The sequence below is a fragment of the Falco biarmicus genome, chromosome 9, assembly GCF_023638135.1.
Source record: "Falco biarmicus isolate bFalBia1 chromosome 9, bFalBia1.pri, whole genome shotgun sequence".
Taxonomy (NCBI): domain Eukaryota; kingdom Metazoa; phylum Chordata; class Aves; order Falconiformes; family Falconidae; genus Falco; species Falco biarmicus.
Window position 1 is genome coordinate 26,085,078 of NC_079296.1, and position 14,893 is coordinate 26,099,970.

General features: G+C 46.8%; 1 protein-coding gene across 6 annotated transcripts in view; it reads left to right on the plus strand.

The window, feature by feature from the left end:
- Positions 1–2,469: 2,469 nt before the first annotated feature.
- The window catches only part of NT5C2 (5'-nucleotidase, cytosolic II), a 63,347-nt gene continuing 50,923 nt past the window's right edge, over positions 2,470–14,893 (plus strand). The window contains exons 1-2 of one of the 6 annotated variants that reach the window (XM_056351467.1): positions 2,541–2,557; positions 11,523–11,599. The gene's annotated coding sequence lies outside the window, so the exon portion shown is untranslated. The other 5 variants (XM_056351465.1, XM_056351464.1, XM_056351470.1 and 2 more) reach the window with 5 other exon arrangements.

The window sequence follows — 14,893 nt, forward strand, 5'->3', positions numbered from 1 at the left end:
GCATCAGGAGAAACTTTATAAGGCTAGAAAACAGAGAGAAAAAGCAAAGAGGAATGGTCCCATAGCCAAGATTTGTACACTACTGAACCCCAGTGGGTTGTATCAGGGATTAAATTGCGCAGGACCATTCCATACCTCACAGTTGCTTCAAAAATCAAGCCTTTGTGTGTGAGACAGCAGGACTACTCCTTAAAACTCCATGATCCTTTCTGTACAGCAGCTGCCTGCTGACAAGACTCATTAAACAATTTACCTCCCGAGCTGCAATCTGCCCAGGCTTGTGATTCAGAGGAAAAAGCCGTCCTCTGAGCCACGCGCACACAGCAATGGGATACACACCTTCTGGCCCATTTCCAGCACACCCCATTAGACTAATGTTCTGGGTAGGTGTTTCACCACCCGGCTTCACCACAGAAGCTGCATAAGAGGGAAATACCTGCCGGCAGTGGGAAAAAGACAGATCCAAGTGTCTCCCGTGGGGCTGCTGCCAGATCTGCAGCACAGGTGGGTCTGACCCCCTGCAGGAGGGAGAGCTGTGGGGGTAAAGGCAGCAAAATGAGGGAGAAAACATATGTGATAAACACATATAAAGAAGGATATATTTGCTGAATTGCACACACACAAAAACACTAACAAAAATAGCAAAATGGCTGTACTGGATTCCTCTAACTCAGGGGTTTGTTTCTGACTGTGACAGATTTGTGCTTCCCTGGTATAACTTCTGTGGTTCAGGCTGTCTGTGGCTCTGGCCCACCTGCTCAGCAGTCACATCGCTCTGTTAGCTGGCCCTTATCTAATCAGTGCAAGTTCACGTCCTGGATGCCACTGTGCTCTGCAATCCACAGTCTGATAATGTACTGTATGAGAAAACATCATCTTTGTTTGCAGGTCAGAGCCGCTGCCAAGCTAATTTCATTCCATGCCCCTGGCTTGTGGAACACAGTGGAAATGCTGGACATGGATCTCCCCCCCACCTCCCCATGCAGGATTTTGCAGGTCTCTGCCTCACCCCCCTCAATCTCTTTCCTAGGCTGAAGGATTTTTGTCTATTGAGTTTTCCTTCAAAGAAAAGCTGTTTCACACTTCTAGTCATCCTTGTTGGTTTCAGTGCACCTTCTGGGGTTGTGTTGGGAAGGTGCACAGGCATGCAGACAGTCAGGACCCTGACATGAAGGTACATGGAAACGAGCTCCCAGATACAAGTGGATGCATCTCCAAGTGAAACTCCTTGCTTGGATGCCCGGCGTAGGTGCTGTGATATTGGGACGTGCAGGCTGAGCTCGGCGCTGAAAATGGGCTTTGCTTTGGCCAGAACTAATGGTGTGTTTTAAAGACTGGTGCTGCTGGGTGCTTCCCCTTGGCAAGGTGATGGAGCAAGGCCACATGGGCCACATGTGCCTGGGCTGGCAAAGCCCTGTCTGATGGCATGTCCCTGTGCCGTGGAGGGTGGTTCCAGTGCCTCATTGCCCAGAGCAGAGCAGAGGGCAATAGGGAAAGCCGAGGGAAGCATCCTTGGGGAGACAAAGGAAGGACTGTGGCAGAGGGGCCAGAAAGGCCACTGCCCGAGGAGGGGAGGCATTCCCAGCCTCTGGCCACTGCCGAGGCACGGGAAGGGAGGCCGGACCCGGGTGCTGGCGGTTTGGCAGCCACCCGGCCCAGGGATGAGCTGTGGCAGGTGGACGGCGGCCACTCTCGTTGCTGGTGGCACCACCCCGAGGTGGCCAGGACCCCACGGGGGCTGCGGCCGTTTCCAGCCCTCCAAGATCAGGAGAAATGGGCAGAAAAAAGGAGGTTCATTTTGCCGGGAAGGGTTGGTTTTGCCTGGCACTTTTTGGGGCGGTGCTGGCCCAGCGTGGTACAGTTGGGAACAGCAGTGTTTTGGCTTTGCACAACCATCCCCTGAAGCTTTCCAGCCCGGGCCGCCATGCCTGCAGACATGAGGGCCGCAGGCTCCTGCTCACTGGTGGCTGTAGACCTTTGCTCGGGACAGGCAGGCAGGACCCCCCTCCTCCTGCCGCTGCGGCTGGTGTCCCCCAAGCCCCCAGCCATCACCCCTGTGCCACCCACTCCTCGGACCTCCTCGCCACCCTTCTCCCAGCGAATGGGGTGCACCCCGAACCCCCGAACCCCAGCCCGCGCCGCAGACGCGCTTCCCCCAAAATCAAACAATTCATGCATTGTTGTAACCAAAGCTTTGCCTCCTTCAGCCTGCACGGCACTGAGGCCAGCCGACAGAACCGGGGGGGCTCAGGCAGGCGGGAGGGCAGGGCCGGGGAGGCGCAAGGCCGGGAGGGCAGGGCCCGGGGTGCAGCCCCGGCGGTTTTGGCCGGAGGGACGGCGGGCCCCGGCGGGGGCCGCTGAGGCTTCGTGCGGCCGTTCCGCGGGTTGGCACATTGCCGCCGCTCCCTGCCGCGGCCGCTCTGCGGCCGAGCGCCGGGCTCGCACACTCTCCCCGGTCCCTGCCGCCGGGAGGGGCGGGCCGCGGGCGGCGCCTGCGCAGTGCGGCCGCCTCGGCGCTGCGGCAGTGTGCGGGGAGTTCTTCCGAGCGCGGCAGGAGGTGAGAGCGGCCCGGGCGCGCGGGGGCAGTGCGCGCGTGCGGGTGCGCGTGCGCGCGCCGGGCGCGTGGCGGGGACCGTTGAGGGGGACCGTTGGGGGGAGCGCCCCCTCCCCGCTCCCCTCAGGCGCGCGCCCCGGGGAGGGGGGGCTCCGTCCGCCGCGGCGGCCGGGGCTGAGGCGGGGAGGGGCAGCGAGCGGAGCCCGGTGCCCGCCGGCGGCACTTCCCCTCCTGCCGGTGAGGGGATGCCGGCGGGGGCATGCCGACGGGGGCCGCTCCCCGCGCGCCCGGCCGCCCCTCTCCCGTGCCCGGCCGCCGCTGCCTCCCCGCGCCGTCCCAGGCAGGGCGGCCCCGCGGTTACCTCAGCCTGTCCCGTACGGGGCCCCTCTCCCGTCCCCGGCGGGTGACCCCCCGCGCCCCCAGGCAGGGCGCCGGGCTGCCCGCTCCCCGCCGCAGGCTGCCCCCGCCCGGCGGGGGGCGCCCCGGAGCTGCCCGCTCCCCGGGGCAGGGCGGCCCGGCCGGGGAGCGCTGTCCCTGCCAGCCGGCCGAGGCGCGGCGTGAGGAGCCGGTGCCCCGGGGCAGGCGCTCGGGGGGGGCTGGGGCCGGGGCCGGGGCCGGCACCGCCGGGTGCGTTTCCGCCTTCCGCCCCACGTGGGCCGGAGGGTCCCGGCGGCGCCTTCCAGCCCGCAGCCTACCCCCGCGGTAGCCGCCACCCCGGCGGAGACCTGGGCGGAGGCCATCGATCCTCTTCGCTGGGGAAAACGAGCCCGGTCCCGGCTCCGGGCAGAGCGCTTCCCGGACAGCCTTGCATCAGGGCGAGGGTTCATTGTCACCGCTCTGTTCCGTTTGAGTTGCTCTTGGCAGTCCGGCGGTATCAGGCTCGAGCTGATAACCTAAAGCCAGGAGCGAGGCACCAAATAAACTAAAAAAGCCAGCGCAAAACTGCTTTGCTTACGTTTTGCTTATGCTTTTTTGTTTTTAATCCCCCCTTTTGTGCCAAAAATGATGTTGCAAAATGTATGGCGGAAACAAGCCCACACCGGTTTCTGATAGACTAGATGACTTAATAGGGCAGTACTGTTTCTTGTAGCACAGGCAGTTTTAAAAATTCCTGGAACTAACTGAGATTATGAAACCCTCGAGTTTATTCCCATGGTAGTGTTTCTAAAGGCTGCCAAGCTGGATACTAAGGATCTTCTTTGACGTGGTCCTGAGAACATTCCTCCCAAAGCATAACCAGTTATGTTTTAAAAGATTAATATTTTTTTTTTAGCTCTGGAAGACTTATCATTTGAACCTCAAAGACTGCAAAATGCTTTCTAAGTAGTCACTTAGAAACGTCTCACCCTTACCTATCCACATGGTTCCCTGTGTCAGTGTAGAACAATATCCTGGCACTGACTGAAATATATTGTGTTAATCCATATACCAGCTGGTCACTAGTTAATCTTCAGATTTTCAGGTCCTTTTAGGTCCTACATGGTTTTATTGAAAACCAGAAACGAAACTCAAAACTACGTTTTGATCTTCGGTTCGCATGCTGAATTTGTAGTTCTAGCAGTGAGGGAAAAACCCTGGTGCTTTACTTGCAAACCGATCAGCTTAGCTCTGGAAGTCTGTCACAGTCCTTGTCAGCCTGTGTCAACCTAAACATATTTTAGAGTAGAACTGCTGTTTAAAATAGTCTATTGCCATTAGTCCAGAGTCCAAAAGATCATTCAGGAACTTGCTGGTTTGATTAACAGCAGTTGGAGTTTGTTCAAGCATAGACGTAGTTTCATTATATAGTACAATACAACCTTTACTCTGTATAGTGTCATTCAAACAAATTGTATGGCAAAATGCGCCACTGAATTACATTTAAAATGCTCCATTGAATTAAGTACAATTGCGGAGATAAATGGGGAGAAAAACTGTAAGAATGGGAGAAATGTTTTCAGCTGAGGTTTGAAATTAACAGCCTGTTAGTATATTTGCATTGGTAGCATTAGTGTTATACACTGTTTCTAGGATATACGCTAGCAAAAATCAGATGCAAGCTGAAATTTTCCCAGGCAAATTTCCAGTTTGTAGGCATTATTATTATTATTATTTTTATTATTATTATTATTATTAAATAATATTGTTATTACTATTATTATTATAGTAATAATAATAAATCCCCCTTGAATTGTTACTCCATGTCATATTTGATTCCTAATATAGCTTGAATTGAAAGTTGACAGACCCTTCCTTTAACCACTAGAAATATTTATCCTAGATTTTTTTTAATTTCCAGGGGAATGATTGTTTTTGAAAAAATAGAAACCTTTGTGTAGTGTTTACTGGTAAATGCTGTGGTATTGTACTCTTCAAGGAAACATTGAAAGGCGTGTTTTATTTCCTTTAAAAATACACTAGTATAGTATTTTTGTGTCCAAAGTAAAAGGGAAGCAAGTTATTAGAATACGATGTTTAACTGATGCTTATTGAAAAAGCAGATAGTTTTATTTGCTCACATCATACCTGTTATTTGCAGTTCAGCTTAATAAAATAATGCTTCGGTTAAAACTGACAGATGATTAGTTAGCTTGCAGCATGAGCTGTTATCTGGGGAGGGCCCCGGGCTGGCTGCAGAGTAGGATTGTGGTGCTCCAGGACAAACTGAGATGATCTGCAACCTTTGAATCCTACAGAAATTGTAGATACTGACTTGCAAGGAGATGCAGGAAGAAAGGCCGACTGCAGCTCTGCCCTGAAAATCCTGGCCAAGAGACAGAAGCAGGGTCATGCAGTCACATTCAGCGAACCCATTCTTTTGTAGGAATTTGAAATTGGGGAGTGCTGTGGCATCTGGGTGGTTCAGTACCATGCAACCTGCCGTTGCTTGGCCACTGGTGAAAATCCTACAGAGGTCTGTGATGAACCAAATAACATTACCATGTAGAAGCTGCTTGGCCTGGGGAAGGTGAATTAATGGTCTCCAGCCAGGCTGCAGTGGAAAGTTGTCATAGGAACTGGCTTGCTGTTTGGCAGGGCCATGCCTTGTCTTCACTCCTGTGAAAGAACACCTCAGTAACTAATTGCCTCAGGATAAGAAATACTCTATGGCATCCAGCGTAAACCCATGAAGAGAGCAAGGCACTTCAGCTCTACTCCGAGGGAAACTGAGGACAGTGCTATATGTCAGCAGAGGACAGCCTGAGTGATGTACCTTGGGATGAGCTCGCAGTGCCTGCTCTATGCCATGTCCTTGCCTCGGGGTGGCTCATGAACACTGGGTGTCCTGATATAAAACAGCTGTGGCTTCTTTAGCAGTGAGAATAATAGGACAGAAAACTGAACAGAATGTGCCTGGGAGTGGAAGCCTTGTCTTGCTCTTCGGGATGTGTTTGGGATGAGATATGTTACCAAGTCAGCGCGTGGGAATTCTTCACTTATTGTCTGTACTGCATCTACTTTTTAAATTTTATTTATAGTGTCAGCAGCATGAATATAATTTGAAATGGTATTTGAAATGGCCACAGTCTTTGAGTCTTCAAAAGTTGGCTGTTCTCTGCTGAAGCATATCTTATTCTTTGAGTATCTTCAAAGTGCACATTCATATAAATATTTCCTATTCTAAAACGTCTGGGTTTTGCTACTAAAGAAATTATTTTTATGTGTCATGGTTATGATGCTCGTAGCAGTGAGCTGTGTTTTGCTTTTTAGTCATTGTGACTCCTTAACTGGAATGGTTCCTAAAACCTTGGACTGTGTACTCTACATAGAGAGCATGTATAATATGAGTCTGCTTTCTTAACACAACCACAGAGAGAGTCCAGCATGTACAATAAATAGAACTTCACGTAGGGTAAATAGACCTTAAGCAACATCTGGAAAAAATTGCGTAGGTATTCAAGGTAGCCACTGTATGCAACTGATAATCTAAACCTGCCTACATAAGCATAGTCATTACGTCTCATGCATGTGTTTGCAGGGCTAAAGGGGTGCTTTGGAGACCTGCCTGTATGAAACTATATTAGAAGAAACTGATTTTTTATATGACAGCATGAGATCAAGGGGGCCTGAGCAATTCAGCTGAAAAAACCCACAGCAGTCTGTGTCGAATCTTAAATACTACCTGACTGTGTGACAGCGTGCACCTTACTGTAAGGTCAAAAGCAGATTTGCTTTTACTTCCTGGACAGTTGGGCTGCCAAATTTAAGAGTAGTGAATGGCTGAGTGCCAGCCCTCTTAGTCCTATCCCTTTTTCAAGCCTGGTACAGGATGCTAGAGGCTAAACTTGTTGCTTGCTGGTGACCTTAGTTTACCACCCTCTGGGCATGAATACCTGCTGTGAGATTTACCAGCACAGCCAGCCCTTTTTTGGTAGTTTCGTTAGAGACAAAGTTCTGACTAAACTGGGGAGGTTGGAAATGCCACTGTGATTATCTGCATGCTACCTTCTCTCGACATGTAAACATGAAAACAAGTGGCTTCTTACCAAGTGCATCATACCAGATAAAACTGCTTCAAATTCTGCAAAGGTGTGAGCCTGTTTAAATGTGGAGAGCAGGAGTCACAGTAGTGAGATACCTATAGAAATTATGCCGGGACAGGAGCAACCTGTTGTTTTATCTTTTTAAATTAAAGGATGTGTGGGCAGAACTTCTGTAGGTGGATGGAAGAAGAAAGGGAGGCCCAAGGAGATGTGATTCTTTTGAGATTTGAAGGTGGCTCCAAAGTGAAGTAAGTTAGTAGAAACAGATCTGTGGGCACAATGTACTCTGGAACTGCTTGTGTTCTACTTGTCCTGTAAATAAGAGTTGCTGTCTCCAAAACTACCACTCTGGTTCTTTTCACCACAAGCGATTTATTTAAAAACAAGTCATTGAAGTCATAATATGATCCAAACTGAGCTTAATTTAGATACAGAGTATTCACAGCTCCCAGCTGCATTCCAGATATTTTCAAACAAAGCTTACTATTTTGCATATACGCTTACTACAAGATTATCATTTAACCTTGCTTGGCACAATTGGTTCAGAGGAAAGGGTAAAACAGAGATTTCCTGTACGGGTTTCTGTGGGAGGCTCTGAAGTAAAGTGGTTTTCCACTGTTTACTTAAGAACAGGCCTTTGGATTAGCTGGCTTTGACCCAGGCCTTGTAGTTCTGCCTGTTAACATTGGCATAATACGTAAACCCAGATACATTCTTGCTAGATTTTCAGGAAGCAAATTCTCGCTGAACCCTGCAGGAAGGTACACTTCCCCAAAATACTTTCCAGCTGGGGTGGTCCAGCTTTGGCAGTTGTGGTGGCCAGGTCTGGCCTGTGGGACCTTCTGGGTGGGTTGCCCCTTTCTGGTGCGAGCTGCTGCCCGCACTGCTGCGGTAGCAACAGCTGCATCCCGGTGGCGTGCTGGGCTTGGGAGGAAGCGTTTAGCTGTTCAGGCAGTGTTTGCTGCTGAAATCGGTATTCCTCATCTCCTTTGGAGAATGGTAGCTGTGGGTGGGAATCAACTCATACTTTACTACTTGGACCACGCTCCTCTTGGCATTTGCATCAGTTGTAGTGCGTAGTACATAACAAGAGAAACTTTCTTGTTGGCTTCTAAAGTAACCTAGAAAGGAAGGTAAATTCAAAAGACTGCAGACCAATGCTTTAGCATAAAGCATACCAAAATCTCCAGACCAGCTGAATTCAGCTGGTGTTTGGGTTGTTACAGTTGGTGATGAGTTGCACACAGGCATGCATGGCGAATAATTAGGAACATGGGGTCAGAGAAGGGCATGTGAATATTCTGACCTCAGAAACCCAAAGAGGTGCTGAGTGAGATTTATGCCAGTGCTTTGTAATCATAACACAGCAATTACCAATAATAACATCTAAGAATAAGTTCTAGTAAATGACAGGCTGCTTAGGTAATTTTGAAAGTTAATAAACAGAACCAGTTGCAATTAAAAATAAATAATCTTGGTAGATCTTGATTTCTTTTGCATTCTCCATCTTTAGCTGAGAGACCTTTTTTTTTTTTTCCCCCTCAAAGGAAGAGCTGAACATGTTGGCAAAGGTGTTTCTAATGTTTCTTTCTAATCTCTCCAAGTCGCCTTTTTGGATATTACAAAGCAATTCCATTTCAAGACTATGCAAAGACATAAGTGGCCTTTGAAGTCACAGGAAAGGGCTGCAAGATTTAGGGCTTCAAGTCCTGGTTAAATCATGTCCTTTCTGGCACCCTGTGCAGTATTCACTGAGACCTTTTAAGAACAGATATCCGTAATAGCTGCATAGTTGTTTCTTTTTCGTTGCTTGTTCAGTTCCAATTGTATAATGTTATTCTCTCTGTATGCTTTTAGGTCGGGATGTGTTCATTCCCTAAAGAAAAAACTGTTCAGCTGAACATAAATTGCAGGTGTTCTGAGCACCAGTTAGCTTGAGGCTGACCCTGGAAGCTGCTTTTCCAGTTCAGTTCCTGTATTCCCATCGTTGAATACAAGTGGCTGAGTGAAGCTGGAAAGAGGAATTTAACATAGAAGCAAGCCAGACTGGTAAATCATCTGTTAGTTCTGCTGTCTGGAAACTGAGGCAGGAGTCAGATTTCATTTTCCGCTTCATGTCGCAAGCATCAGTCGGTGCACTAGTGATGTTTAAGGGCAGGTCAGCAAGGCAGTGCCTGTTTTGTGTCTTTCAGTGTTTTGGGATGCTGCATTTCCACGTGACTGTTAAAAAATGGTGAATAAAACATTGCCTAAAGGGATGTACAAACAGGTGTACAGGGTCTCTCTGAAGGCAGAAGTGGTCAGCAGACCTTTTACACCTGTAATTAAAAGCAGGGCTGCAGCTGACAGGGCTAGACAGAACTCAGGTACGGAAAAATTATAAAAATGAGCATTTGCTGCCTGAAGCTATTAAGTGGTTCAAGTAGACACAACCCCCCTTTTCTCTATTCTTCAGAATGCTTCCTATACCTGAAAGTGTCACTGCTAAGTGGTGACTAGGATACCAGATGTTCTTCTGCTAAGTCCTTTCTGGTTAATAATATGAATTTAGCCTCTAGAAGGCATTTGCTTGCCCATACCATTAACCGCTTGGTGACTGTAGACATCTTGAGCAGAACATCTCACACGTGGTCTGGTGTTTATTGGTATCCTCCTTACAGTGGTTTTGAAATGGGCTGATTTAATAGAGAGTGGGTATGCCGTTGCTGGAATCATCAGCAGATGTGTGTGATATTTTATCAGCAAATTTTATACAAATTGGAAAAAGCTTTACTTGCTGTGATCTGATTAAATATCTGTATGTAGCCTGCAATAATTTGGGGACTTCCTCACTTCTGATCCTAAGAAGTAATGCTGTTGACTTTCTAAGACTTTTGACACATTTGTAATCTAACCTTTCCTATTTTTTTTCATGTGATAATAGATTAGGTAGGTTCTTAACCTCTTGTTTTACATGCATTTAAACTTCTCTTGCAATACTGCACTAGCAGTTTTATGAGCCAAGGCTAAAAAACTCTGCTTGCTAAACTTGAGCAATCAGGAGGGAACGGATGATGAAAAACTAACAATGTTTTACTCATCTACCACTCATTTTTCTTTGCAGACACGTAGCAAGTAGATATTAACAAAGACAGTAATAAAAAGCACTTTCAGTCCTCACAAATCGATGTGCGCTCTGAGGTCAAGAACAAATATTGGAAAGGTTAGGACATGCAGAGAGCTACTGTCTTCCCACATTGTGACGCTCAGAGCCAGGCTGGGAGTTTTTTCAATTGCTGTTTTGAAAGCAGTTAGAAAGAGGCGTTTCTGTGGCTGCACAGGAGGCTTTGTGCTGGCTGAGTGTGTGGTCAGCTTTTTTTTAGTGGCTACAGTAGATCAGGTAACATGCTGAAAAAGAAGTCCTTCTCAGTGAACCAGGGCTGTTGTACTACTCTGCTTGGGACAAACATTTTTAAAGGTTTGTAACAGAGTTCCAAACTGTTTGCTCATCTGCAACAGAGCACAAGACTGTGCTGCTGAATGAGTCTTTGAGTCTACACTGGTGAGATCCTTGAGGTTCCCTGAAGAGATAAGTCCCAGCCAGGGGGAAGGTTCATTGTCAGGTCAGCAACTCAGCTATGGTTTTGGGATAACAGAGACTGGCTGATGATGCTGTCTTAGTTGTTTGTAAATGTTCTCTCACCCTTCAGGCTGACAGGTTTCTTCCAGGTCACAGCTGATGGAGTAGGTCTGTCACTTCATGTGTGCTCCTTCTGAGTACTGTCTATGCTGAGACAAGTACAGAGTGCTATGTGTGTCCTCCTCAACTCCTGCCAGGGAACAGTCTCCTATATCAGCAGGATTGATTTAACGTATTAAAAAACAGTGAACTGAAGCAACCGTGGAAAGATGACTTTGTTTTCCCCAAATGAACTTGGTGGTTTGTGTTTTGCTTGGAGGGGGTAGTAAGAAGTTTCCGAAGAAAAAAAGTTGACACAGTTGGAAAACGGTATAATGTAGGCTTTTGGAATCACTTGATAAAGCTGAGACAGGTTATCAAAGAGAAGCCAGAGACTTAGCAAAAGCTCAGAGTCATCATAGATGTTCAGTTATTTTACTGCTTGATTAAATTATGTAGGTTGCTTCAGAAATGCTGTATGAATTAGCAGTCTTTTGGAAGAACATGGGAATGCTGCGGAGAAAGTACTTGTAAAATTAATTTACTTGTAGAGCTTCCTGCAGTGGTGCCTTGGTACTACACATCTGTCAAGATTAAATGAGATTTTGAGACTGATAACATCTAGGTGGGGACACTATTGTGCCCTAAGGACAGATTTGTAATTTCATTTGTAATCGGGCAGACTATAATTACTATGTTTGCCTCTGATTAAAAAAATGGGTCAGAAAAGGAATGAATTGTGCTCTTTTCACAGAGGGAGGGGAACTTCACACAATAAGAGCACTCCAAAACACGTACAGACTTCATGTACCCTGTTTTTTCATCTCTGTGCTTGCTCATTTGGTAGGTCTGTGTAGCTTCTCATCGGCAAGGAGCTGCTGTGTGGGACTGCTTGCGAAGAACAGAGTGCAGAAAAAGTTTTGGGTATGTGCCTTTCTGATCTCCATGATGAGTGATAAGTACATGTCCAACCTCTGGTCTGGGGAGAAAGAGGATTTCTGTGTGGCTCAGGTGAGGGGTACCTGTAGTTACTGAACTAGGAGGAACATACGAAGGAAGCAGTTGTACTTCTGGCCTTTGCGAGTGTTTCATTTGAGAGTGTTAGAGTCAGCCCAGGAGCGATTTCGATGAGCTGAGCCTGGATGCGGAAGGCTCTTGCTTTTCTCACCTGAAAGGCTTGATCAGCCTCAGGGAAGGCTTCTTGGAAGAGAGGTGGGTAAGCATTATTAAGGACAAAAGAAGGAAGTCTGTGAAATCTGTAGCAGGCTAGGATGCATCTGTAGCCCTGTATGTTAAGGTAACTGAGAATCAAGAATCCTCTTTACTAAATGATTTCTGTATTTTTCTTCACAGTGCCCTTTAGAGCTGAAGAGGATCATTACTTTCTCTTGTTTGTGTTTTGTGGACAAACAGCAAGTTGAAAACTGGCTGAGTTTTGTATATGAAGTTTGTGGCCTTGCTGGGTATTAAGGCTTCCTCTCCTTGTCTGGCTTAGTTCCGTAGTCCTCCGCTTATCCTTCTTCTTTTGGAAGGATGTGTTTATCTGTGTGGTGGGTTGACCTTGGCCAGGTGCCCACCAAGCCGCTCCATTACTTCCCTCCTCAACAGAACCAGGGGGAGAAAATAAGATGGAAAAAAAAGTTCTTACTGCTTTCGATAGAGCAGCTCTCTGAATTACCGGATTGTCTTCAGCTGTTGATCTCAGTGTTTATTTTCAGTAACTTTTTTATGACAGAGGAGCCAGTGTTCCCCAGTTCAAGTATGCCAGCTTCTTTTACTCAGCAGCACATCCCTTGGCAAGTGTTGTGTCCACAGCTTTGGGACTCATGCAGGCTAGCCAGCTGGCTATCCACACCTGGGCTGAGCAGGGACTGCTTTCAGTCAAGGCTGGAAGGAGATGTGAACTCATGTTTCCAGCATGCAGAGATGGTTCAGATACTGATTCTACTGTTACATCTGTTTATGTAGCCCATAAACATGCAGAGAGAGCCCGTCCTACATGGAAGAGGGTTCAAGTGTCTCTAAAAAAATCATCGTCGTTCTTCCTTTTACTTTCGAAGATTAGAAAAAAGCAAGAATTAGCTTTCAGCATCTTCACTTTTTCTATAAAATATTAATGAAGCAGGGATGTGATCTTCAGAGACAGGAGTTTTTCACCGGTAAGCACAGTCTGTAAGGAAAGCCAATAAAAATGTCCTCCCTCACCTTCAGTGTTTAGAAGATAAAGAGGACTTTTGGCTGTTTGTGTTATCCAAGCTGACCCAGTTGTGTGCTTTAAGAATGACTGTGCTACTGATCAGAGTTGTGCATCTCATATACTTTGTCGGTTGCTACCACGCTTCTGGAAGGGCCCGTTAAGTCTGTATTTGCTTTCTGAAACACAGTGGAATCTAATGAAGAGTGTCATTGTTTTGAAACACTGTCATCTGCTGCCAAAAGAACTACTGTTGTATAATCCTTAATAGCAGGTTAGTGTGGCAGTTGATCCTTGGTTTGAAATTGGTATGTGGAAGGATGGCTTTCCAGTTCTCTCTCAGGGGATGGCATGCCTCATCTTGTTCTCTTTGGGAACTGTAACTCACACAGAGGCGTTCAGCTGTCGTGAGGTGGTAATCGATCTTTGCACAGGTTTGAACACCAAAGAGCGTTACTTAGGGGTGACAAGCTGAAGGGGGATGGAGGAAGTTGGCAGTTTCCTTTGAGAAGGGGGAGCAATGCTGTGGTTGCCGGGTACTGGGGCTGAATTTGGCTCATCTTCCCAGCAAGTTTATTTGTTGCTGAAGATACTTCAGACTGTTCTGGTGTAAAAGAACAGAGTTGGAATAGAAAAGTTTATCTTGACTTTCCTTTCTGATTTGCAGAATTCAATGTGTTCACTTACATGCTGACATTTCTGCCTTTTGTGCTGTTTACGTTAACCTGCAGCTTGGCTAGCATGCTGTCATGCTTCATCTTTGCAGCAATGATACTAGTATTTACAGATACCAGTCAAATATTGAGTTCCATTGTGATGGACATTTGCATCAAAGCTTCCTCCCAGTTTTCAGCTAAAGCAAATACATGGGAACTCAAGTATTTCCTTTAGCATGGACTGTATTACAACAGAGGAATCAAATTAATCTGTATTTTTTAATCTTTCAAGACCCTGCGCAACTAGAGCAATTGCTTATGGGAAAAACAGTGTGAGTAAAATATTTGAATTATGTTATGTGTTTCTTACTGGAATTTAACAGCTGGAAACAAAAAGCAGTGAGAACATCATCTCAGCCAGGTCTGTGCTTGCTATTGGCAGGCGATCAGTTGGACAGCAGTTTGGGAACCTCTGCAGCAGAGGTTGCTGCAGGCTGCTGAAGACCTTTTCCCGAGTCAGTGAGTTTCCTAGGGTTGTTAGGGTGCACAGTTCACACTGATGTTGGCTCAGAAGAGCCTTAGTTTGTCCGTTCACCTTCTCTCCAGGTGAAACCTCTCTCTAGAGGTTTTGTTCCAATATTGCTTGTGCTTCAACCTCTTATTCACTGATACATTGATTTATAAGGTGAGGAAGAGTCGCCTGATGTGTAATACTCAGTTTGACTGACCTGCTGCGTAGCTTGGATTGATTGACTTTTTTGCATTAATTCTTGACTCTGTGAAAAAGGGCTGATTTAAACATCACGCCCCTGCTTCATTTAGAGCCCTCTGGTGATGGGAAAACTGCTTCAGAAGTGTGTTGTTTCATAATTAACTGTCCTGTCTGTTAATATTTTTTGTATGGATTTATTTAATTTCCAGTCATGGGTTCTTGTTCTGTGATTGCTAGACTGAGAGCCCTCCACAGACATGCTGCATTCTCCTGTGCGTAAATACTTCAAGACTACTTTCAAATCACCTGCGGAGTCACTCTCTGTAAATTGGCAATCTTCCACTCCAGCCTTGCTTCCTTCCCCAATATAGTCAGCATTGTTCTTGAATGGGGACAGCTGGCTGAAGACAGTTTTCCAGCAGTGTTTGTAGTGGTGACATGAAGAAGCAGACACATGGAGTCTGCTTGGTAGTCTTGTACATCCAAGGATCATATCTGACCTGCAATCACAACATTTCTTTGACAGCTCAAGTTTGCTGATTCTTCTCATTGGCATAGCTCTTGCTCTTCAAGTCTCACATTCCTGAAGTATGGTCCTCCTCCTTTTTTTTTTTCTAGCAGTGGGACGATACAGGGCAGACTAGACTTAGATAAAT